The sequence below is a fragment of the Lepidochelys kempii genome, chromosome 4 (genome assembly GCF_965140285.1).
Source record: "Lepidochelys kempii isolate rLepKem1 chromosome 4, rLepKem1.hap1, whole genome shotgun sequence".
Taxonomy (NCBI): Eukaryota; Metazoa; Chordata; order Testudines; family Cheloniidae; genus Lepidochelys; species Lepidochelys kempii.
This window is the reverse complement of record NC_136383.1, coordinates 14748704-14775528: the sequence shown is the minus strand read 5'-3', so window position 1 is coordinate 14775528 and position 26825 is coordinate 14748704. Positions and strand designations below refer to the sequence as shown.

At 45.8% G+C, this 26825-nt stretch overlaps 1 long non-coding RNA gene across 1 annotated transcript in view; it reads right to left on the bottom strand.

The window, feature by feature from the left end:
* Positions 1–26825, bottom strand: part of LOC140910162 (uncharacterized) — a 379881-nt gene that overhangs the window by 37385 nt on the left and 315671 nt on the right. Inside the window, exon 7 of the long non-coding RNA XR_012158436.1 lies at positions 14277–14400. This is a non-coding gene — a long non-coding RNA (uncharacterized LOC140910162). The remainder of the gene's footprint in view (positions 1–14276; positions 14401–26825) is intronic.

The following is a 26825-nucleotide window of genomic DNA, read 5'->3' as shown; positions in this document are numbered from 1 at the left end:
AGCCTCTGAGTGGTACCCCCCTTATAAATTAAACACACTTTTAAATATATTTAACACCATTGTAAATGCTGGAGGCGAAGCGGGTTTTGGGGTGGAGTCTAACAGCTCGCGACCTCCCCATGTCATAACCTCGCGATCCCCTCAGGGGGTCAGTTTGAGAACCCCCATGCAGGAGCATTGAGCTGGAGCATGAGGGCGCTATAGCAACAAGAGGCAAACACGGCTCATCCGGCCTAGCTGGCTGAGTCCTCTGCAGAGACTGGTGTGTTGATGCTCAGCAAGAGCTGGCAAATCCCCACTCATCAAAAATATTCACCCTTCAAAGCTCACAGAAATAAAATGGGGGCAAATACTACCCGTCTGAGTCGCAAGCTAGAATAAAAGCTACTTTTCATTTGCGTGCTCATGACCTGAACGGGACCCAAAACATTATTGATGAATAATGTGGTGTTTGCAGGGAGGTAGACTATGGGGGATAAGAGGGCGGGGAATGAACGAAGACTGAGGATTTCACTTGCCTCGCGAACAATTTGGCACAGCAGTCGTTTCCTCTCCCTTCCTGTAGTAAAGTTTAGTGTGGCACAGCAGGAGTTCCCATGAAAAACTGAGGAGGTCTCATTCCTAAAGCAGGAAGGTGACGAGCTCGGCTGAGTGAAAAAGTGCAGCCTTTTTCTGAAGATGAATTTTCTAATTGCACGGACGCCACTCTTGGGGTGAGCTGCTGTTCCTGTCTAATTATTATCTACAGTGATAGAAGAGAAAGAGTTGGGCCTTCTAAACAGGAGTGTATTTGTTGAAAGGAAAAATAAAGGGCAGGTTCTTTTACATAAACCAGGCCTCAGAAGACAAAGAGAAAAATGTCAGACACTGTCCAACAAAGGATAAAAGTTATTCAGAAGACTTAGGATTGTGCGTGTACGGGTTGGCGGGGGGGTGTTTTACAGTGCTGCACAGCACGGGGGGTTTGACATATCTGACAGCACAATCTCGTTGTCTTTTGCTTCCAGTCACGTGCAACAAATAGACAACAGGGGCCAATGAACATGCACAGACTTTACCTCCCAACCCCTAGCTGAGTTCAGTTAGTGCCATCATGCACTGCTCAGGGAGGGACTTTTAAGGTGTGCTCGTGATCAAGAAAGGTGACATCCCTGACTGTCCTAGCATTGTGTGTGTCAGTTCACAGGCCACGTACACCCAGGGCAGAGGCAGTGCCAAGCTTCATCCCATTGCCCAGCTCTGGGATGCACCCCTAGCTTAGAGGTCAAAGGGTTGTTCAGTTTACATTCCCATTAAATCCTTGATCTCTCCAGTGAAATTGACTATCAGTGCCGGATGATGGTTTTGTGATGAAGCCCTGGGCTCTCTGGGAGGTAGAATAAGAGGGCCAACCTACTTCTGATACCTCACTGAACATCCATGGGATGGTAGTGACTTTCAATCAACACTAAAGCTGAATAAAGCCAATTGATTTTAGCTTGCAGTGATTTGCACCATCTTGCATTTCATCTTAAGTTTTGTGTTACCATGAACCTGAAAACTCAAACCAAAACCCACCAGGTAACACTGAGTTTTGGCAGCACTAAGACGTTTTGCATGGTCTCCAGCTCAGTCCATAAATTACTCCTCAGCATGTCCTCTTTGGCCTCAGCAGAGAGGAAGCGGCTTCCCAGTTCCTCTGGTCCGCTGAAGACTGTTGGATTGTGAAGTCATGTCAGGCCCTCCTCTTCCTTGTAAAAATTCCTAAAATCCATTAGGATTGCTCAGTAACAAAAATGTGCTTCTTACCTATCACATCATTCACAAAAACCCAGCACTTAAAGGCAAGAAAATGAATAATTAAGGAAATCACAAATCTTATACTGCCCACCGAGTAAACAGAAGCATATTCTTCTTACAGAGTATTAAAAAATTAATATTTCATCACCTTAACTCTGACCCAAGGAGCATTATTTTTGTTATCTTGATTCCAGGTTCTAAATAATTTTGTTCAAGGGATATTGTTTAATGGGAATGATAGTTTACAATATGTATAATCTAACAGTAGGGTTTTTTTTGTAAAGTTGCTGCTTCTTACTCATAGACTCAAAGGTAAGAAGGGACCACCATGATCATCTAGACTGACCTCCTGCACATTGCAGGCCACAGAACCTCACCCACCTACTCCAGTGATAGACTCCTAACCTCTCGCTGAGTCACTGAAGTCCCCAAATCATGATTTAAAGATGTCAAGTTACAGAGAATTCACCATTTACACTAGTTTAAACCTGCAAGTGACCTGTGCCCCATGCTGCAGAGGAAGGTGAAACCCTGCCAGGGTCTCTGCCAATCTGACCCAGGGGAAAATTCCTTCCTGACCCCAAATATGGCCCTGAGCATGTGGGCAAGACCCACCAGCTAAACACCTGGGAAACAATTCGCTGTAGTAACTCAGAGTCCTCCCTATCTAGTATCTCATCACCAGCAATTGGAGATATTTGCTGCTAGCAGTCGCAAAGAATACTGGTATATGTGCAGCTTGACAGCAAAGTGTGTACAATTTTTCATTTATGGTATTATTATACATACATGTGGACTTGTACTTAAGGCTCTTTAAACTAAGGTCTTGGCTACAATTTGTGTCTGTATAAGTAGCAGCCATCAGCTGCCCCAGCTATAAGACATGGTTTGCAGCTATAAGATATGGTCTGCAGCTTGGTGCCACTAAGGTTCAGCTTAGAGCTTCGGCCTGTGTTCACTAGTGGTTCATGCTGCTGGCTGACCATCCAGGACTGAAATCCCCAGTGTAGTAGCCTAGACAAGACCAAAGACCAAGATTCACAAACACGAGACTTACAACCTGTTTGAAAAAGATGGTTGTGCACATCAAATCTGTCTCTTTGACATCTACAGTAAGCTCTTACAAGATCAATAGCTTATGCCCTCAATGAACTCAGCGGCATTATAGGGCAAGAGTTTTAGATAAAGGCTGCTAAGTTCTTACAAACTCTCTCCTATTCATTAGCCACAAACAGGCTTTCCTTCCCCCACCAAAAGTTTAACCTAGTTCCAGATGCAGCATGGAATTTTTTTCCAAACCCATATTTCTCTGTCTTTTCCCCCCTTTTTTCTCACTCCCCTGGAAGACTCCAGTTCCATACAGCACTTGCTAATGTTTAGTGACCTTCTGCACCAGTAGTTCCATCTGTTGAGCACTGAAATAGATTGCCCTATTCGTCGCTTGCGAAAATCAGCAAGACTGAGTGTCCTTTGTCCCATTTGCCCAACATTTGGGCAGCAAGAGGCTGTGAAGGCAGCAGGTTTTAAGGGCATCCAAAGTGGCACCATCAGGAGCACCGGCATGAGTAAACAGTGCTGCAGCAGTTCGCCTGGCTTCTGCTATGAAGCCCGCTGGTAACCTCTTTGTTGCTGAGCATTGTGGAAAGTGTTTAGTCTGTGTTAGAGACTTGAGTGATTCTCATTATGTGGTCAAACATTCCGCCTGGCCTATGTTTAGGTGCTTTTTTATTTTCTCACACCTGCCCTGTTGCAGAAAACATCCAGTGATAGGGAAAAGTGTCAATATAATTACAGCAGTCAGACTGTGGATGGAACCCTTTTGCAGGGTTCTGTAAGAACCAGGATGTTTTATTTCCTCAAATGAATGTGGGACATGGAGAGGGTTTTTTCCTCCCAAAGTAACAAAGAAAGGCAATCTAAACCAGTGCAGTGATTTTTGCTGGTGCCTTATGTTATGTAGTCACTGAAGACTTCTTTCAAATGTCTATTAGAGCTAGATCTTCAGCTGGTGTAAATCAGCAAAGCTTCATTGACTTTAATTTACACCAGCTGAGGATTCAGCTGCCATGGTATCTAACTATAGGGATACTTTCACCTATCTTTAGACCTGCTGTTTTATCATCTCTCCAAAGTTTTTTTTTTTGTCCTGAGCCAGTCCCACCGAATACAATTGCAAAACATCATGCACACTTCTAATGCTACATGAATAATATTAACTGTTGGCGTAATATTAAGGAAGTTGCTTTAGGCAGTGTGTAACTGATCACATTATGACCAAATCCTCCTTGCCTTAACCACAAGAGTTGACTTTGCAGGAATAAGGCAAGTGCAATTTGGTGGTTAGTCAAAATATACTGTTTTTGTTCTATTTATGCTGACTAAAAAAATCATATCCTCCAAATATAGCAAGAATAGAAGTGGAAAATGTGTCTCGACATCTGTCTCCAAATCTCCTCATTTTGAATTAAATCATAAACAGACAGGGCCAGATCAATTCCTGGAGTAACTCCACTGAATTTCAGTGGAGTTACGCCAAGATGAATTTGGCTGGTGGAGTTGATTTTAGCCAGTGAAAAGACTATATGTACATAAATGCCATCTGAAATATCAAGAAACAATGGGGGAAAAACTTTTTTGCCATTTGAAAAGGAACTTTGCTGTTATTTTTTAAAATTTCGTTTCCCCCCCACACACACACACTTCTAGAAAACAAACATTACACCCCACACACGCACTCGTGTGGCTTTAGTCAAGATAATATTGTGATGATCTCACACTATTTGATCCTTGCCCTCAATATTCTGATTGCAGTAATTTGATTCATTCTGCTCTGGGAAAGCAGCTTTGTGTGCAAGGGACAGAGCATGAGGAAGGGTTCTCTCTTATCCTCTTTAGGTATTTTAGGTTAAATTAAAATGACTGTGTGCATCTGCATATGTTGTAGATTAGCATCCCTTCGCAAGCCCTAAAAGCATATTTTCTAATGACTTTTTTTTTTGGAGTGGGGGAAGCATTCGTCAGGTAATGTTCCATTTGGGATGGGGTGGTGCATTCAGATCAAGATCAAGAAAACACTGACGTGCAGCTTGGCTTTACTGCAATGTCTAATCAGCAGAGAGAAAAGGAGTACTTGTGGCACCTTAGAGACTAAAAATTTATTTGAGCATAAGCTTTCATGAGCTACAGCTCACTTCATCGGATGCATTCAGTGGAAAATACAGTGGGGAGATTTATATACACAGAGAACATGAAACAATGGGTGTTACCATACACATGAAACAATGGGTGTTACCGTACACACATTGTTTCATGTTCTCTGTGTATATAAATCTCCCCACTGTATTTTCCACTGCATGCATCTGATGAAGTGAGCTGTAGCTCACGAAAGCTTATGCTCAAATAAATTGGTTAGTCTCTAAGGTGCCACAAGTCCTCCTTTTCTTTTTGCGAATACAGACTAACACGGCTGTTACTCTGAAACTAATCAGTAGAGGGCTCCCTAGTCTATGCCAGGCATACATATACAGTACATTTTCTCTTTCTCTCTCTCTCACACACACACAGACACACACACACACACACACACAGAGAATCCAGATTAATAAAGCTGTCATTTCTCATTCTTCTCAACTCAACCTTAATATCAGCTGATACTAAAACACAAGGGCTTAGAGAAATTAAAGCCCACTGAGCAGTACCGTTGGCATCCACTGGCAATATGTTAGGGATATTTCTTACCTGGAAATACAGTTTGTACAGTGGATGTATGGCTACTGGGAAGCATTCGTGGACAGAGGACTGTTCTATTGGGCTGAACTTCACCTGAGTAGGGAGAGAAATAGACTTCTAGGATGGAGGTGGGCACAACTGATCAAGAGAGCTTTAAACTAGGAATCTGAGGGAGATGGTTGGGAGATGTCCCAGTAATCTCCCTGCCGGATTTTAACATTGAGAAGGAAGAAAACAAAGTAAGAAAGGATACAGCCGTGGGTAGGAGAATGGACATAAGGAGGAAGGGCAGTGTGGATACCAGTCTCATAGGTGATACTGGCAGTAGAATGTCTGTGCCTAATCGGGTACAGAATGTGAGCGAGGCCAAACAGCAAAAATTAAGATGTTTGTACACTAATGTGAGGAGCCTCGGTAACAAAATGGAGGAACTAGAGCTACTGGTGCAGGAAGTGAAACCAGATATTCTAGGGAGAACAGAAACATGGTGGAACAGTCGTCATGACTGGGCTACAGGTATTGAAGGGCATGTGCTGTTTAGGAAAGACAGAAATAAAGGCAAAGGTGGTGGAGTAGCACTGTATATCAATGAGGAGGTAGACTGTAAAGAAATAAGAAGCGATGGAATGGATAAGAAAGAGTCTGTCTGGGCAAAAATCACATTGGGGAAGAAAGCTACTAGAGCCTCCCCTGGGATAGTGCTTGGAGTGTGCTATAGACCGCCGGGATCTGATTTGGATAAGGATACAGACCTTTTTTAATGTTTTCAGTGAAGTAAATACTAATGGGAATTGTGTGATCATGGGAGACTTTAACGTCCCAGATATAGACTGGAGGACGAGTACTAGTAATAATAATAGGGCTCAGATTTCCTAGATGCGATAGCTGATGGATTCCTTCACCAAGTAGTTGCTGAACCAACTAGAGGGGAAGCCATTTTAGATTTGGTTTTGGTGAGTAGTGAGGACCTCATAGAAGAAATGGTTGTAGGGGACAACCTTGGTTCAAGCAATCATAAGCTAATTCAGTTCTAACTACATGGAAGGATAAACAAAAATAGATCTGTGACTAGGGTTTTTGATTTCAAAAGGGCTAACTTTAAAAAATTAAGGGAATTAGTTAGGGAAGTGGATTGGACTGAAGAACTTGTGGATCTAAAGGCGGAGAGGGCCTGGAATTACTTCAAGTCAAAGTTGCAGAAACTATCAGAAGCCTGCATCCCAAGAAAGGGGAAAAAACTCGTAGGTAGGAGTTGTAGACCAAGCTGGATGAGCAAGCATCTCAGAGAGGTGATTAAGAAAAAGCAGAAAGCCTACAAGAGGTGGAAGATGGGAGGGATCAGCAAGGAAAGCTACCTTATTGAGGTCAGAACATGTCGGGATAAAGTGAGAAAGGCCAAAAGCATGCAGTGTTGGACCTCACAAAGGGAATTAAAACCAATAGTCAAAGGTTCTATAGCCATACAAATAAGAAGAAAACAAAGAAAGAAGAAGTGGGACTGCTAAACACTGAGGAGGTTAAGGATAATTTAGGCGTGGCCCAATATCTAAACAAATACTTTGCCTCAGTCTTTAATGAGGCTAATGGGGAGCTTAGGGACAATGGTAGGATGACAAATGGGAATGAGGATTTGGAGGTACATATTACCACATCAGAGGTAGAAGCCAAACTCGAACAGCTTAATGGGACTAAATCAGAGGGCCCAGATAATCTTCATCCAAGAATATTAAAGGAACTGGCACATGAAATTGCAAACCCATTAGCAAGAATTTTTAATAAATCTGTAAACTCAGGGGTTGTACTGTATGACTGGAGAATTGCGAACATAGTTCCTATTTTTAAGAAAGGGAAAAAAAGGTGATCCGAGTAACTACAGGCCTGTTAATTTGACATCTGTAGTATGCAAGGTTTTGGAAAAAAATTTGAAGGAGAAAGTAGTTAAGGACATTGAGGTCAATGGTAATTAGGACAAAATACAACATGGTTTTACAAAAGGTAGATCCTGCCAAACCAACCTGATCTCCTTCTTTGAGAAAGTAACAGATTTTTTAGACAAAGGAAATGCAGTGGATCTAATTTACCTTGATTTCAGTAAGGCATATGATATGGTTGCACATGGGGAATTATTAGCTAAATTGGAAAATATGAAAATTGAAAGGTGGATAAGAAACTGGTTAAAGGGGAGACTACAACGGGTCACACTGAAAGGTGAACTGTCAGGCTGGAAGGAGGTTACCGTGAAGTTCCTCAGGGATCGGTTTTGGGACCAATCTTATTTAATCTTTTTTATTAATGACCTTGGAACAAAAAGTGGGAATGTGCTAATAAAGTTTGCAGATGACACAAAGCTGGGAGGTATTGCCAATACAGAGAAGGACCGGGATATCCTACAGGAAGATCCGGAATTACCTTGTAAATTGGAGTAATAGTAATAGGAAGAAATTTAATAGTGAAAAGTGCAAGATCGTGCATTTAGGGATTAATAACAAGAATTTTTGTTATAAACTGGGGACGCATCACTTGGAAGTAACAGAGGAGGAGAAAGACCTCGGAGTATTGGTTGATCACAGGATGACTATGAGCCGCCAATGTGATATGGCCATGAAAAAAGCTAATGCGGTCTTGGCATGCATCAGGCAAGGTATTTCCAGTAGAGATAAGGAGGTGTTAGTACCGTTATACAAGGCACTGGTGAGACCTCACCTGGAATATTGTGTGCAGTTCTGGTCTCCCATGTTTAAGAAGGATGAATTCAAACTGGAACAGACACAGAGAAGGGCTACTAGGATGATCCGAGAAATGGAAAACCTGTCTTATGAAAGGAGACTCAAAGAGCTTGGCTTGTTTAGCCTAACCAAAAGACTGCTGAGGGGAGATATGATTGCTCTCTATGAATATATCACGGGATAAATACCAGGAAGGGAGAGGAATTATTTAAGCTCAGTACCAATGTGGATACAAGAACAAATGGATATAAACTGGCCATCAGGAAGTTTAGACTTGAAATTAGACGAAAGTTTCTAACCATCAGAGGAGTGAAGTTCTGGAATAGCCTTCCAAGGGGAGAAGTGAAGGCACAAGACATATCTGGCTTCAAGACTAAGCTTGATAAGATTATGGAGGAGATGGTATGATGGGATAGACTAATTTTGGCAATAAATTGATCTTTGACTATTAGCAGTAAATATGCCCAATGGCCTGTGATGGGACGCTAGATAGGTTGGGATCTGAGTTATTACGGAGAATTCTTCCCTGGGTGTCTGGCTGGTGAGTCTTGCCCACATGCTCAGGGTTTAGCTGATCGCCGTATTTGGGGTTGGGAAGGAATTTTCCTCCAGGGCAGATTGGCAGAAGCCCTGGGTTTTTTTCTCCTCCCTCTGCAGCGTGGGGCACGGGTCACTTGCTGGAGGATTCTCTGCACCTTGAAGTCTTTAAACCACGATTTGAGGACTTCAATAGCTCAGACATAGGTCAGGAGTTTGTTACAGGAGTGGGTGGGTGAGATTCTTTGGCCTGCGTTGTGCAGGAGGTCAGACTAGACGATCATAATGGTCCCTTCTGACCTTAAAGTCAATGAGTCTATGAGTTTCCTTCATGATTGCTTTCTTCCCCCCTTTGTACAGCTGTATTCAGCAGGTTTTGGACTTGTTCTTGTGTATGGTACACTTGGAATATTTGCACATCTCTATTCATCCCCCCTCTACAGCTTCTCTTACAGGGCAACTATTATCTTGCAACTAGCAATGGATTTAATGGAAAAAGGATACAGGGCCTCATCCAAACCCTATTGAGGTCAATTGCATTGAGCTTTGCAGCAGCACCTATGAGATGGTAGGAAAACAGAAGAACAGTAAAGCCCATTCCCCTAATCCTTACCAGTGGGTCTGAGCAACTTTTAATTGTACAAGGGTGGGTGGGAGAGTAGGGGCAGAAGAAACACAGCCACTAGGAAGCAACAGTTTTTGACCAATGCTTTTCCTAGCAGCATTGCTCTTGGGTTGGCCCTGCAGGACATAATATATCTGAATATCATGTGTGTACTGGTTCAAGCAGGGTCAGGTAGTCAAAATAAATGACTTGTTCATTGCATTTACCCCAGAAGAGCACTGTTGTCTGAGCACAGAACTTGCAGCTAGGAACTTTAATCCCATCTTTGACACAAACCCTCTCTGTGGCCTTGGGCATGTCACTTAACCTCTCTGACTCACTTTCCCCTGTCAAATAAATATGTTCCACAGAGATAATATGAGCGGCCTGCTTCATGGGGATGTCACAAAGTTACATTCAGCTAATGCTTGCAATGTATTTTTAAAGAAAAGCTACTGAAAGCCTTGCTTCTATTCCCAGTTGTGCCACCTACTCACTATTGGTCTGATCCAAAGCCCACTGGAAGTCAACAGAAAGACTCCCACTGATGTCAAAGGACTTTGGATTAGCCTCTATGGGTATGTCTACCCTGCAATTAGACACCCGTGGCTGGCCTGTGTCAGCTGCCTCAGGCTCAGGGGGTTTGGGCTGTGGGGCTGTTTCGTTGCTGTGAAGACTTCCGGGCTTGGGCTGGAGCTCAGGTTCTAGGACTCTCTGAGGTGGGAGGGACCCAGAGCTCAGGCTGCAGCCTGAGCCCAGAAGTCTCCACTGCAATGAAACCACCCCGAAGCACGAACCCAAGTCAGCTGGCATGGGCCAGCTCCAGGTTTTTATTTGCAGTGTAGACATGTCCCCTGCTGTAAAACCGGGGGTAAGGATACTTTTACCTAAAAGAGGCACTGTGAACCTTAAGAAGCCTAATCAATTCATATTTGTACAGTACTCCTGCCTTGTGTGGGAGACAAGCACCCCCACACTTCAGAGTTATCACCCTAAATGCTGCATACAGGTTAGGCTGGACAGAGTCCTTATTCTGTAAACATTTATTGCCTAGCTAAGATATTACAGCGTTTAAAAATCTGTCACAGTGAATTTTCCTTTAAACCCCATTGCTCCTGGTGCCTCTGAGCACCACCACCTCCAAGAATTCCCCGTCCATGAGCATCACCAATGCCTCCATGAGGCAGGCCCGATTGTAGCCACTAACATGGGTCAAGTCGGAGACAGAGAAACGGAGCTGTGACAGATGTGCCAGGGCCAGGCCATTAGCACTGGGGGATTTGGTCCTACTCAAGCAGCAGAGACACTCCAAACTGGATTCAGCCTAGGCTCCATACACCATCTCTGGGATCCCGTTTCGTAAATGGCCACTCGACAAGATCCGAGCGGAGTCTGCGGCAAGGCCAGAGAAGGTGACCCATGAGAATGTGCTGAGGCTTGCCACTTTGAGCCCAAGCCAGGAAACAAGGTGGGGAGGGGAGATCCTAGTCCTAGTAGCCAGGAGGCAGAGCCAGAAGGAGTCACTGGGTTGCCACTAGTTGGGTGGATGAGACTTGGGGGATTCCCACCCTGATTCTGGCCCTGAATCAGGGGAAGAGCAGAGGACACAGGAAGGAGGGCAGCTGAATCACAGAATCTCAGGGTTGGAAGGGACCTCAGGAGGTCATCTAGTCCAAACCCCTACTCAAAGCAGGACCAATCCCCAGTTTTTGCCCTAGATCCCTAAATGGCCCCCTCTGGGATTGAACTCAGAACCCTGGGTTTAACAGGCCAGTGCTCAAACCATTGAGCTATCCCTCCACTGAGTCAGATCCCGAGGCATGGGAGGTGCAGGGCAGGTAGGAGGCAGCGAAGTCTGAGCATGAGTTAGAGGGGAAAAGAGCCAGGAGCCCCCCGATGTTCTCAAAGGCCAAACTGGGGGGACTCCCCTACCTGAATGAGCCACCAATGTGAAGGGTGGCCAAGCCACAGGGCAGGCCTGTTACCTGGGGAACAGGTGTGTTCACGTGGTGGCAGGTGTGGAGTCGGCGAGAGCACTCCTTCCCCATTTCTCCCCTCCCCGCCAGCCTACACAAAGCGGATTGGCTGCAGGGGAGAGCCAACCAAAGACACAGAATTACCTCTGACCCCTGAGGGTTTGAGCAAATGAGCAGACAGGGGAGGGATAAGAGCGCAGCCTGGGAAACTGGAAAAGAAAAAAAGAAGAAGCAAGAGGGCGGGGACCCGGGAGCTGGGGCAGAGAGGGAGCTGCTGGGAGGAGAGGCGACTGCTGGCAAAAGGGGACTCATGGAAACCCTCCGCCTGGAGCTGGCTGGACAGCTGAGACTATGTAACTGACACAGCATCCTGATCTCACCCCACATGCCAGCATCAGCCCAGAGCACACAGACAGGTTGGAGTGACAGGATCGCACTGGTGTGGGGCAGAGAGTCTGTGGGTGTCTGTTGGGGGTGGAGGGAGAGTGGTTTTGCTGTGTGCTATGCCAGGGACAAGGGAGTTTGAGTAACCGCAGCTAGAGATCCTGAGCTGAGTCTGCTCCTGGCTTTGCCTGCTTTAGATAAAAGTGTCGTTCTCTTGTTCAGTGTGGTGCTTGTTCCAGGGGCTAACTCTGGCTCCCCCCCGAGGAGGGAGGGTTGATCTTTGTGCTGAGGCACAAGATGGGGACTTGGGAGCCCTTCTCCATCCCTGGGAACCCCCATCTGACACTCTGCTCTTCTCAAGACCCCCAACCCATTACCTTGTGGGCACCAGCTATTAGCTCAATTAGCTCAATCGACAGGGCACTTGCTTTGCGTGCAATGCTTAGTGACCTTGCTGTCCACGTGCTCCAGCTGCTGGGGTGAGGACTCTTGTCCGCTCCCTGCAAGGTGGTCGGCCTGTTTCCTTTCTCATTTTGGCCTCTCTGCCCAAAGCAGTCAGATAAAAGAGCAAAAGCTAGCCTCCCTCAGCCGGTGGTCACTGAGGGAATTCAACCCACTATCTTGGCATTATTAGCAACAACCTCTAATCAGCTGACCTAGGCAGCCCACGCAAAGCGTCTCTCTCTCATGAGTATTGGGTCTACAAGGTGTTCCCCTGTTGCAAGTTCAAATGTAAAAAGTATGACAAAGTTCACAAATTACCATAACTGTGAAAAATAGGAGTGTCATAAATATAAAGGGAAGGGTAACCACCTTTCTGTATACATTGCTATAAAATCCCTCCTGGCCAGAGGCAACATCCTTTCACCTGTAAAGGGTTAAGAAGCTAAGGTAGCCTCACTGGCACCTGACCCAAAATGACCAATAAGGGGACAAGATACTTTCAAATCTGGAGCAGGGGAAAAAGGTTTTTGTCTGTCTGTCTGTGTCATACCTTTGCCGGGGACAGATGAAGAAAGTAAGTAATTCAACTCCTATAAAGTTAGTAAGTAATCTAGCTAGAAAATGCGTTAGGTTTTTCTTTGTTTTGGCTTGTAGATTCGCTGTGCTGGAGGGAAAATGTATTCCTGGTTTTGTGTCTTTTTGTAACTTAAGGTTTTGCCTAGAGGGATTCTCTATGTTTTGAATCTGATTACCCTGTAAGGTATTTACCATCCTGATTTTACAGAGGTGATTCTTTTACCTTTTCTTTAAATAAAATTCTTCTTTTAAGAATTTGATTGATTTTTCATTGTTCTTAAGATCCCAGGGTTTGGGTCTGTGTTCACCTGTACCAATTGGTGAGGATATTATTATCAAGCCTTCCCCAGGAAAGGGGGTTTAGGGCTTGTGGGGAATATTTTGGGGGAATAGGACTCCAAGTGGTCCTTTCCCTGTTCTTTGTCTAAAACACTTGGTGGTGGCAGCGTTTTACCTAATCCAAGGGCAAAGACTTTGTGCCTTGGGGAAGTTTTTAAGCTGGTAGAAATAAGCTTAGGGGGTCTTTCATGAGGGTCCCCACATCTGTACCCTAGAGTTCAGAGTGGGGAAGGAACCCTTGACAAGGAGTTGTCATTTTGGCAAGGCAGCCATTTTGAATTTTTTATTTATTTTTTATGGGGTGCACTAGGACTGTTTGTGTGGGTATGTGTTTTCACATTGAGAGCCACTTAAAAAGTTTTAAGGTTAGAAGGAAAATAGGCTTTTCACACATTTAGGGCCATTTTCATTAAAATCTAGCCACTTCTGTGTGACTGAATGGGGTTAATAATACAGTGCACAATTCCCTATGAAAAAAAATCTCTGTATGTGCAATTGGCTACCGGTGGGTAGAATCCTGTGCCTGTGTGTCTGCATCCTAGGGAAGGATACTTTGACCCTGTGAGAATTAGGTAAAAATGGGTAGAAGAAAATAAAGCTGATTTAGAGTGCCCATGGAACAGTTCTTCTGCTGCTCCTTGATGGCTGACCTGGGTGCTCCAACCTTGGTATGGGGGGCTGCCTTTGACCAGTAGGCGGATTGGGTCCAGGAATGCCCCAGCCTCACCCCCTTGGAGGCTGACTATTAAGCCTCTCCTCTACTTTTGGGTGCCAACTATTAAGCCTGCCTCTGTGGCTTCTGCTGGGGAGCATGATTCCCTCTCGGATACATTTAGGTGGACATCTTGGTCAGAAAGAAATTGGGCCATCAGGTCAACCCATTGGGTACAATGGAGCAACCTGGTGGCCTTGTGACTTAGGCCCATTCTCCTACAAGTGGGGGAGTCAGCTGCCAAGGCTTTCCCTGCCCCCCTCCAACCCAGGTCCAAGAACCTTTCAGTCACCAGGTCGAGGAAAGGAGGTGACCAGACCTTCCTTCCATAAGGGTTGCCCTGCCCACCTCTGCCTCTGGTCTGGTCCTGGACCCAAAGTCCCTCTCGGCCACCAGGTCAACCCAGAACCCCAGAGAGGGACAGAAAGGAGGTGGATGGCCCCTCCTCCTGTCAGGGTCACTCTGCCCACCTCTGGCAGCTGGACCCTCCCGCGAGGGTCACCCTGCCAAGCTCTTCCAGGGAGACCGAGGAGGGAAGAACCCTGCACCAGGTGGCGAGTTTCCCATCCTGCCAGATGTCCCCCTTTGGCGAAGCTGTTGGGAAAAGAGACAAAGTTTTATATCAGAGGCTGACTTTACACAGATCACAGTGAGGTAGCTGCTCTGCTACACATGAAACCCTGACCCATAAGCCGCTCATCTATGAGACCATGAACATGCAGTCCACTGTGAGTCAGAGGTGGCTCCCTTCTGTTCACACTCCAGTCCCTCCATGAATGGCTCTCCATACCACGACCTAACCTATCCCCTGGAGTGTGTGGCCAGCCCTCCAGAGCCAACCAAGGCTCCACAGCATTCAGTCATAATCCCGCAGATGGGAGCTTCACCCCATTGGCACCTCACCCAAGCACATATACCAAATGTTTGAACCTGCAGTTCCCCTATGACTGAACAGGATTGCTATTGCAACCACACATCATCAGCAGGGTAAAATGAACCTGTCTCGCAACAACTGAAACCCAGCTCACGTTCCCTATTAGTGGGTGAACCAGCCAATGCTTGGTGAATTCTGCATCACAGTGATAGGAAGAGCCGACAGTGAAGTATCAAAAAGCAACATGACTATGAACACTTGGCCTCCACAAGCCAGTTATCCTTGTGGTAACTTTTCTGATACTCCTGTTTAAAACCCAAAAAAGTCAGAAAGATCATGTCGCCCCACTTTCATCCATTCATGCGCGTCACTAATTAGATGACAAGGTATTTGGCTATTTATAGAACCCCTATGGGTTTCTTTTCTGGGTTATTTGGGGGGTATTGACCCTACCATGTACATCCATCATATAATTCTAGAATCATTTTGATCACCATGAGATTCCCAGGAAAAAGTGTGGGGTCGATAGGTCAGAGAAGAGAGAGTACGGAGGAAAAAAGAAATTGCATGAGGGAAAAGACCCCATGGAACAGCTATTGTCAGAACTTTCTAAAGCCAGCACCACAAGGCATTCACCGACCTGTTTCAAGGACTGGTGACTCTAATCCCAGCCCTCTAATCCAGATTCAGCTAGCTCTCTGTACACCAGCGTCACTCTCAGGGATAATATGTATGTGTAGTCTTCCTTAGCAACCATTCAAAGCAAGCCACTACTGGGTCAGACCAAAAGATGTGACTCACCCAGTTGGGTGAACAAGACCATGCAATACTGAAAATGTCGGCTCAAGCCTCACCGCATCACCTCCAACTTCACTGCGGGCAGTCTTGGGGACTGCACTGAGGAGTGGCTCTGCTCTTTTGGAGTCCACCATCCCAACTTCACATGGCCAGTTCTTAGTGCCTGAGACAGTGAATCCCAAGACTTCAGACTGTCCCAGAGTGGACAAAGAGACGGCATAGAAGTTCTACGTGAGAAGCCCCAGCATTCTCAACACATGTTTCTCAGGGGGCGGGGGGCATCATCCCCAAAGGCATGCTGAGGAACTACCACCATGGCCTTACCCTCTCCCAGGGATCTGGGTCTTGCCTCTTTTCCTGGCATGCCTGGGAGGCAGAAATGACAGAGGCTACCTCAAAACCAACTTCTGTGCACCATCCCAGCTGCAGCTTGCATTGAATGTCCCCCCACACAGTCAGTCACCTGCCCATCCCAGTCCCATCCTTCCCCAAGTACTCACGCATGCCAAAGCAGCATGGAGTTGGGGAGGATGGTCTTGCTGACAGGGATGGACAGACAGCTGGGAGGGCAACAGTGGCTCAGAGAGCAGCTCAGGTACACACATGGCGGAAGACACAAAGGTTACATGTTGATGGATCAGCGCTGATGGAAGAAATCCCCTCCAACAGCCTCAGACTCTTTTCCCCCAGCGACATGGAGGGAATGGAGCAAGCATGGATGGAGGCTGCCCAGCCCTCTGCATGCACAAGACCTCACCATCAGACTCCCATCCTGCACATGGAGAAGCATCCAAGACTGTTGGTATGGCTCCACCACAGCTGCTCTGCTGTGGGGGCCTGAGCCAGCACATGCAACCCTATTCATGAGCCTTTTGCAGGTTTACCTATAGAAACCTGGTTACAACTTTTACTTCTTCTAGATAGTCTAGTTTGACCATCTTCTCGGCACTCCACCAGGGCTGTGACCAGGGAGGTGTGTACAAATGGCAGGTTCTGAATCAACACAAGCTTATGACCCGCACTTACTGGAAATTTGTCATTCATCGGGAACGATTGCACTCCCTGTTCCCCATCATGAATGGAGTTCAACAGGTTACCTCCACCTGTCAGCATAGGGCAGGTATCACACTGGCATCACAGACCTGTTATTGCTCAATCTCAGTTGGCCGAATGCCACTTGTCCCTCTGAGAAGTTAGGTGCTGACCTCTCTGGGGTTGCATAGCTTGTTAGCATTCCAGAGTCTTGTTCGATGTCAAAATTAACCAGACATATCACTCCACCTACTACAAACAGCCATGCACCATCACCCACAAAATCAAGGAAGAGCTATCAGTCTGTCAATCCTTTCTGTGTCCAGGCCAGGTGAGGTTGCCCATGTTGAGTCAAATTAACCTCCAATCTCCACTCTTGGTAGTGCCCTTCCTTCCATTCCTTTAAGTTTCAGCTTTGCAATCATACCTCACTTGGAACTCAAAGACTTTGGTTTCCCTTAAGCTGCCCGGCAGGTCATGCTGGATCACTAGTCAGCATCGTTTATGGTCAGAACTATGATAGTATCTGATCAAAAGTTGATAGGCCAAACATTTGAATGCATTGACATTGCCACAAGGAAACGCAATGGGCCTGAAGTTATCTAGAGACACCAAAGCGGCCGGGCAAGCCCAGGTAGGTTTTGGTCTGATAAATGCATGCATCCCTGGAGGTCAGCGCTCATCAGCATGTATTAGTGCTAGAATTACCACAGTTATCCCAGTAATGGTTGAAGTTACCAAAAGGAACCATAACTGATTTAATGAGCCAGCCGTGGTTTCACTGTACCAGCCATGTGTACTTAGACATGCCTGCCTTAATCTATGAGGCAAGCGTATGCTGCAGGCAGGATCAACCAGGAGGGAGAGCAGGGGCCCCATGTAGGGACAAGGGCACACCTGGCAGGCCCTGCCAGCATTCGTGGAGGAAGGAGTCTGCAGTGCAGCAAATGGGCTGACGGGGATGGCAATCCCACTGGATCAGTCTGAATTACACCAGGATAGAACAGTGGAGGAGACAGTGGGCCATCAAGACTCCCTTTTCCCAGTGCCCCAGGTCACAGCAGGAAAGGATGGTGGAAGAGAAGGTGGGCCATCAAAACCCTCTTTTCCCTTTTTTCCTCAGAGGCCCTTCGAGACAACATGGTGACATGGCATGGGTCCCATATAGCTTAGATGAACTTACTATAATATAGGTGCACTGGAAAAGGGTACTCAGAAAGTAGTTATCAGTGGTTCATATTTGAGCTGTAAGGGTATATTGAGTGGGGTCCCATAGGAATCTGTCCTGGGTCCAATTCTATTCAATAGTTTCATAAATTATTTGGATAATGGCATAGAGAGTGCACCTATAAAGTTTGCGGACAATACCTAGCTGGGAGGGGTTGCAAGCACTTTGGAGTAAATGCAAAGTACTCCACTTAGGAAGGAATACTCAATTTCAGAACTACAGAATGGGAAATGGCTACCTAGGCAGGAGTACGGCAGAGTATCTGGGAGTTATATTGGATCACAAACTACATAGGAGTCAACAATGTAACACTGTTGCAAAAAAAAAAGCTAACATAATCCTGAGATGTATTAGGAGGATTGTTGTAAGCAAGACATGAGAAGTAATTCTTCCGCTCTACTCAGCACTGATAAGACCTCAACTGGAGTATTATGTCCAGTTCTGGGCATTGTACTTTGTGAAAGATGTAGACAAACTGGAGAAAGTCCAGAGAAGAGCAAGAAAAATTATTAATGGTCTAGGAAACATGACCTATGAGTAAAGATTGCAAATATTGGATTTGTTTACTCTGGAGAAGAGAAGACTGAGGGGGGACATGATAACAGTTTTCAAGTATGTAAAGGGTTGTTATAAAGAGGAGGGTGATAAATTGTTCTCTTTAACCACTGAGGACAGGACAAGAACTAATGGACTTAAATCGCAGCAAGGGAGAATTAGGTTGGGCATTAGGAAAAAACTTTTTAACAGTAAGGTTAGTTAAGCACTGGAACAAATTACCTAGGGAGGTTGTAGAATCTCTGGTTGTGGAATTGGAGGTTTTTAAGAACAGGTTAGACAAACACCTGTCAGGGTTGATCTAGACAATACTTAGTCCTGCTTCAGTGCAGGGGACTGGACTAAATGTCCTACTGAGGTCCCTTCCAGTCCTACATTTGTATGATTCTATAATTACGTGGAGGCTCAGTTTCTTACATGTGGTCTGATTTATCGACCAGTCCAATAGCTGTAATATCACTATGCATAACAAATCAGAGATCTATGGCCCTGCTTAGGACATTTGTGACTGGAGTTGGTGTATTTATTGTCTGTTGATGTCCATTGTTTATTTTATTGCTTATAGATGTAGCCTGCAATGTAAAAGAGTGTACCATTTTATACTTGGCTGACTTGTTCACTGCCTTGCTAGTTATTAATTCTGTGCTGAATCCCAGCATTTACACTGTGCCCAGCAAGGAAATATGGCAGGTTTTCTTGTCTAATGAAGACCAGCATGGCCAGAATTTTGCCTATTCATCTCAATGCAGATTACAGTAGAAGTCACTCTATGGCTTTTTAGGCTACAATTACATTTTTCCCAATGTTTATGCACTTAAATCATAGGAAAAAGCATTTATCACATAACTTGTTTTGGTTTGGGTTTTAATCCTGCAAGAGAACTGGCTCATGAATGTGTAAGATATAAAAATAATACAAAACTAAGGGTGCAACAGTCCCCATCCTCCTATGCCCTTAAACAAAAGTTCCTCCTTACTTAGGGGGAGAGACCAATGGACTTTTGAAATATTAGCCCTAAACTATTGGTTAAAAGCATTGTGCCACATTTGTATAGAAGAGGATAGGTAATTTAAACAGGCCTGTTGATTAAAGATGAAAGTGCCTAAAAGTCTCTTGAATCAAGCAGTCAAGTGGGTCATGAAGAGAAAGAATATAGATGAAGTTGTGGGACCTGAAGAAACATATATACCGTTGACACAAGGGGTTTTTGAAACATGTCATAACAGCAGGACAGCAGGGCTGGCTGCTGGTGAATGCAATCACAAGAACAATGTGGAGAAAAAACACTCGACCAGACCGCTGATTCAAGTTTTGTTTGAGACTCCAGACCCCAGCCAGGAGACTCCAAATGATTCAAACTGAGGGTTGTACAGAGACAGGTCACAGGTATGTTGCATGTAAGAATGTTTAGGGGCTTGGAGGGGATCTGGCCATGGTAGTTTGATTGTATGGACTCAATCCAAAAGGCTTTAGCCAGAGTCAATATTTTAAAGCTGTGAGCTGAAGAGGTCTCTTGACACACAAAGTAAAAGGTTTTAAAAGCACATTATAAAAAAGTACAAAGATGCCTTACAGCTTGTCACATTCTGGTATGCAATCTAGACCAGTGAAGAGCTGTGTCACCTCTTATTCTGTCACCCCAAGTGCTCCACAATGCCTCCCTCCTGTGACTCTGCCTGGGACTCCCACAAAGGCATGTGCTCTAAAGCTATATTTTGGGCAGCTCTGGTCCATGGCTTTGGATCCTGGATCCTGCCTGGTCTCCACCAGCCTTGGTTAACAATTGGTAGGTGATTCCTCACTCTCCCCAGCCCTGAATTTTCCCAAAACAATGTATTCTGAAATGTCCTGAGCCCTGTCCTGGAACAATCAGAGGAATATTAAGGTCCGTTGCTCCTTTAAAGAGTCAATATTCAACAGTTTGTTACTTTAACTGGCGTTATCAAACAGTTCACTTTAAACACAGCACTGCATGGGTTGAGATTAAAAATAAAACAAGTTTATTTAATTAGAGAGAGATTTTAAGTGAGTACAAGTATAAGGATTAATGTCAGAAATGGTTAAAAGAGAAAGAAGGATAAAACTCTTTCTAGTAACTAAAACTTAACAAGCTAAGCTTGGTTCATGGTAAAATTCTAACCACGTTTCCATCAAGATGACTGACCAAACTCCTGGGTCAGGATCTATCCCCCAAGTCAAAGGGTTGGTTCCTTTGTCTTCCTAGGTGAAAGATAGTTCACTTCGGGCTTCCTGGCCCCTCTCTTTTATAGTCTTATGATGTGATGTGAACTGTACGATCAGAGAAATGAGTGGTAATTTGTGCTTTGGGGATGTTTTAAATATTCTCATCACATTGGGACACCCACTGCAGTGCCTCGGTTTAACCCAGGAACATTTAGCTCAATAGAGCTGGTGGGCCAAGTGACAGAGGCAGAGGTCGCAGACAGAGTGTGAGGTGAAATAATCAAACTGACAGAAGGAACAGAGTTGGTGTCAGAAATGTGGAGGCCAGAGCGGCCCATTGTGACCCTCTCATCTGGCCTCTTGCATTACCCAGGTGATGGTTTCACCCAGTGCCCGTAACTTGTGGCGGGGCTACACCCTGTAGTCTGGAAAGAGCCAGTCCTGAGGGAAAGCCGGGAAGTGGTAGAGAATCCGCGGCATCCCTCGTTCCTGCAGCAGGCTGGTGCAGCTTGCTCTGGCATGGGATTGGCAGAGTCCTTCTGGGTCCACGTGCCAGAAAACACCCTGCCCTGCCCCTAGGTGCGAAGTTCCCGATGCTGGGTTTTCTACGTCAGGAATATTCTGCTCCTAGATGAGGCCCCAAAGTTGATAAACATTGAGTTGTCCATTGTAATCCTGAAGTTCCAGCCCACCCCTCACGAAGTGTATTGACTGCATCAGGCCTGAAAATCAGGCTTTGCTCTTGTGCTGGTTCTGTCTGGTTCCCCAGGTTGAGCAGCAGGGAGAATTCACCAGCGTTGGCTTCAGGCAAACTCCCCAGAGAACCTGTTGTTCAATCTGAGAGCCAGTCTGCTGGGTGGGGCCAGCAGAGTGGGATGAGATCAGAGGGGTTCCCAGCAAAGGCCTATACCAATGGACAAACCTGGACCCTTCAAGGCGGAGAGTGGGTCCCTCTCATGCAGGAGTGGCACTATCCTCACCTGGGGAAGCCAGGGCTCTAGCTCCAGAGCCAGGGATCCACTGCCATGCCCTGGCAGAGATGGGGAGCAGAGTATAGGTACTGGGCAAGGTCATTCAGGAAACCAGTGGCAGAGGGGACAGTAAGCCCATCTCCATGAATGCCAGGCCCCACCAGTAACCTCCAGCTCACCTTCCTTCTCACATTGCCCACTATGTTCTCCAAGGGTGGGCCTGGGGGCCTGGAGCCCAACTCCTCCATGCCTGCCTGGAGCCACCGAACCCAGAGAGTTCCACTTCCAGGGAAAGGGCAGACTGGGGGTGACTCGGATGGACTGGAAGTTTCCCAAAGGTTACAGGGGGAGGGGCAGCAGGCTCCAAGCTTAGGGAAGCATTGGAATGTCTATAAGAAGCCCGTGGTTCAGCATCGGACTTAGCATAGGACTCTGGGGCAAAGAGCTAAACAATAAAACTAAATACCTGCCTAAAGTGTGTGGGAGGTAACATGACTTGGCTTCTACTTTGGTTCCCCAGCTGGGCTCCGGCATTCCCATGGAAAAAGGAGCTGGTAGCAGATCGTACCCTCCTGGGCTGGGGCTAGAGAGGGCTCTGAAGGCAAATTTGCATTGGGACTCACCTACAGAATTTGTCATCCCTCTGCTGTGAGAATCCCTCTGACACACAGACAAATGGGGACAGAAGAAGGGGTCTGATGGAGTCATCTGGCTCGGCCTGACCTCAGCTGTTACCCATTCAGATCCAGGAACAGTGTTAAGGCATCTGTTGGTTGCTTCTAAAGCACAGGGATGCTCTGGGACTGAGCATACGTGCCAAAAGACAGCCAGGGGAGGTCACTGGAAGACCTCTCCCAGCCAGATGTAGCAGCAGAGAACACATCTGGATAAACGAGGTGGTACAGAAAAGGGAAGTGAACCTGGGACTGTCCAGGCAGCTGTAGCCCAGCTGGGAGTCAGGGCTGGGACTGGGAGCAAGGAAGGGTTCACCTGAGGAGGTGACATCAGTGAGGAGGAAACTATCTTGCACGTTAGCCAGAGGCAGCGATGGCCCCACCTCAAGTAAACATGGTCAGAGAGGCCCTCTCACATGGATCATGGCTCTGGGGAAGAACAGTCTGCTTAGAAGTAGTGCAGAGCATAGAAGGGCAGAGCCGGTGCAGGTCATTGCATGTGTGAGGACTAGACTGATCAGGAGACAAGGAGGGCTGGGATAGGCTGGGAGAGTGCGTGCTGAGTGGCTAATACAGAGATGTGACCTGCTGAGGTCATAGCAGGGAGCAGAGCATGTAACCCATGGGGGAGCAACCAGTAGCTGAGCAGGCTGAACAGAAAGTGAGTGGCAAATGGATGGAGGGAGTTTTCTACAGGGAGTCCTTAGCAGGAAGGGAAAGGCCGCAAGGAGTACAAGACCTGCCCCTGACATCCCCTCCAGCACCTGACAATCGGCTGCAACCCACCCTCAGAGATTTGCTGCCTGTCAATTGGACACGTGACTCCAAACAAGCCCTTCACAAATAAAGCTGGGGGAAGGATGACTTGCTCAATTTGCTGGCAATTTTGGCAAACTAAAAACAGGTTTGCTTGGGTAGGCAAAACAAAGTAATGCGTATGAATGTGTTGGTGAATCAAAAAACCAAACAACTTTCACTCAAATGGAAACAAAATATTTTGCTTTGATGTTTCCAAACAATATAATTGCTGTGTGTTGGATCACTGGATAAGGCTGAGGAAATGAGACATGAATTCACCAATAGTTTCAGGTTGAACAAAACAGCATTTTCAATAAATAAACTACTCAGCAAAAATGTGTTTTGCTCATTTGCACTCATGAAACCAAGGCACCCATTTCCCCAGTAATTGGCACTATGGATCCTGTTCTCCAGCAGAAGGTTGTCAGGAGACACGGAAGGAGAAACAGCTGCTTGCTCCTTCTTTTTAGAAGGTGTTAATGGCACCACACTGTAACCAGATGACCGAGCTGGCCCACAAGAAGGACAAAGTAGTTGAGAGCAGCCAAAGAACACTCTCTCCCATTCCCTGCCAGGTACCTGGTCTCCCTCTTTTTCTGGTTTTTGGCCTCACTGTCCATAACAGAGAGACAAAAGAGCAGTGGCCAATTCCTATAAATGAGTTGCAAGTCTCAGGCTTCATCTCACTACGTTAGTGTGTCTAACACAAGCCTCTGACCAGCTAAGCAAGACTGACCACAAATATTAGCCCTCCACTGCCCCTTTTGGGAAGTGGCAACATGCATCACAGTGACTTTCAGAGTCTAGCATGATATGCGCAGATGGGAAGAGTCCCGGTGTAAATGGATTAACACTAGTGCCGGAGTGCCTGCTTTGTGTGCAGGCATTTAGGGTCAAAAAGGATCAGAGAAGCTGAATACACAAGCAATTGGGGTCATGAAGGGGTCAATGCGGGTAGGAATAAAGTCACAGAGGTCATATGAGGACAAGTAGCACAAGGCTCTGACTAATGAGGGGGTTATTCAGGGTCACCAAAGAATTATTTCAAAGAAAAGAGGTCATCTAGGGTCACAGAAGCTGAGTTTCCAAGCAATTGGGGTCATGAAAAGGTCAATGAGCACAGGAAGGAAGTCAGTGAGATCATGTGAGGACAAGTTGCAGAAGGCTCTGCTGAAGGTGGGGTCAAGGGGGGTCACCAAAGAAATATTTGGAACAAAAGAGGTCATCTAGGATCACAGAAACTGAGTTTCCAAGCGATTGGGGTCATGAAAAGGTCAATCAGGCTATGAATGGAGTCAGTGAGGTCATATGAGGACAAGGAGCAGAGGGCTCTGATTAATTTGGGGTCATGCGGGGTCACCAAAGAAATATTTGGGAGAAATGAGGTCATCTCAGGTCACAGAACCAGATTTTCCAAATAATTGGGGTCATGAAGGGGTCAATGAGTTTAGGAATGTAGTCAGTGAGGTCACATGAGGACAAGTAGCAGAAGGCTCTGATTCATGCGGGGTAATGTGGGGGTCACCAAAGAAATATTTGGAAGAAATAAGGTCATCTCGGGTAACAGAAGCTGAGTTTCAAAGCAATTGGGGTCATGAAGAGGTCAATGAGGGTAGGAACGAAGTCAGTGAGGTCATATGAGGACAAGTAACAGAAGGCTCTGATGAATGTGGGGTCATGGGGGTCATCAAAGAAATATTTGAAAAAAAAGAGGTCATCTAGGGTCACAGAAAATGAGTATCCAAGCAATTGGGGTCATGAAGAGGTCAATGAGAGTAGGAAGGAAGTCAGTGAGGTCATATGACGACAAGCAGCAGAAGGCTCTGATTCATGTGGGGTCATGCGGGGTCATCAAAAAATATTTGGAAGAAATGAGGTGATCTAGGGTCACAGGAGCTGAGTTTCCAAGTAATTGGGGTCATGAAGAGGTCAATGAAGGTAGGAATAAAGTCAGCAAAGTCACATGAGGATAAGTAGCAGAAGGGTCTGTTTCATTAGGGGCTTATTCAGGGTCATGAAAGAAATATTTGGAAAAAATCAGGTCATCTCAGGTCACAGAAACTGAGTTTCCAAGCAATTGGGGTCATGAAGGGGTCAATGAGGGTAGGAATGGAGTCAGTGAGGTCATATGAGGACAAGTAACATAAGGCTCTGATTCATGCGGGGTCAGCAGAATAATATTTGGAGTAAATGAGGTCATCTCGGGTCACAGAAGCTGAGTGTCAAAGAAATTGGGGTCATGAAGGGATGAATGAGTGTAGGAATGAAGTCAGTGAGGTCATATGAATACGAGTATCAGAAGGCGCTGATTAATGTGATGTCATGGGGGGGTCACAAAAGAAATATTTGGAACAAAAGAGGTCATCTAGGGTCACAGAACCTGAGTTTCCAAGCAATTGGGGTCATGAAGAGGTCAATGAGGGGAGGAAGGAAGTCAGTGAGGTCATATGAGGACAAGTAGCATATGGCTCTGATTAATGTGGGGTCATGCAGGGTCACTAAAGTATTTGGAAAAAATGAGGTCATCTAGGGTCACAGAAGCTGAATTTCCAAGTAATTGGGGTCATGAAGAGGTCAACGAAGGTAGGAATGAAGTCAGCGAGGTCATATGAGTACAAGTATTAGAAGGCGCTGATTAATGTGATGTCATGGGAGGGTCACAAAAGAAATATTTGGAACAAATGAGGTCATCTAGGGTCACAGAACCTGAGTTTCCAAGCAATTGGGGTCATGAAGAGGTCAATGAGGGTAGGAAGGAAGTCAGTGAGGTCATATGAGGACAAGTAGCATATGGCTCTGATTAATGTGGGGTCATGCAGGGTCACTAAAGTATTTGGAAAAAATGAGGTCATCTAGGGTCACAGAAGCTGAATTTCCAAGTAATTGGGGTCATGAAGAGGTCAACGAAGGTAGGAATGAAGTCAGCGAGGTCATATGAGTACAAGTATTAGAAGGCGCTGATTAATGTGATGTCATGGGAGGGTCACAAAAGAAATATTTGGAACAAATGAGGTCATCTAGGGTCACAGAACCTGAGTTTCCAAGCAATTGGGGTCATGAAGAGGTCAATGAGGGTAGGAAGGAAGTCAGTGAGGTCATATGAGGACAAGTAGCAGAAGGCTGTGATTCATGTGGGGTCATGCGGGGTCACCAAAGAAATATTTGGAACAAAAGAGGTCATCTAGGGTCACAGAAACTGAATTTCCAAGCGATTAGGGTCATGAAGAGGTCAATGAGGGTAGGAATGGAGTCAGTGAGGTCATATGAGGACAAGTAGCAGAGGGCTCTGATTAATGTGGGGTCATGCGAGGTCACCAAGAAATATTTGGAATAAATAAGGTCATCTGGGGTCACAGAAACTGAGTTTCCAAGCAATTAGAGTCACAAAGAGTTCAATGAGGCTAGGAATCTAACCAGTGAGGTCATATGAGGACAAGTAGCCAAAGGCAAATATTAATGTGAGGTCATGTTGGGTCACCAAAGAAATATTTGGAACAAAAGAGGTCATCTAGGGTCACAGAATCTGAGTTTCCAAGCAATTGGGGTCATGAAGGGATCAATGAGGGTAGGAATGAAGTCACTGAAGTCATATGAGGACAAGTAGCATATGGCTCTGATTAATGTGGGGTCATGCAGGGTCACTAAAGTATTTGGAAAAAATGAGGTCATCTAGGGTCACAGAAGCTGAATTTCCAAGTAATTGGGGTCATGAAGAGGTCAACGAAGGTAGGAATGAAGTCAGCGAGGTCATATGAGTACAAGTATTAGAAGGCGCTGATTAATGTGATGTCATGGGAGGGTCACAAAAGAAATATTTGGAACAAATGAGGTCATCTAGGGTCACAGAACCTGAGTTTCCAAGCAATTGGGGTCATGAAGAGGTCAATGAGAATAGGAAGGAAGTC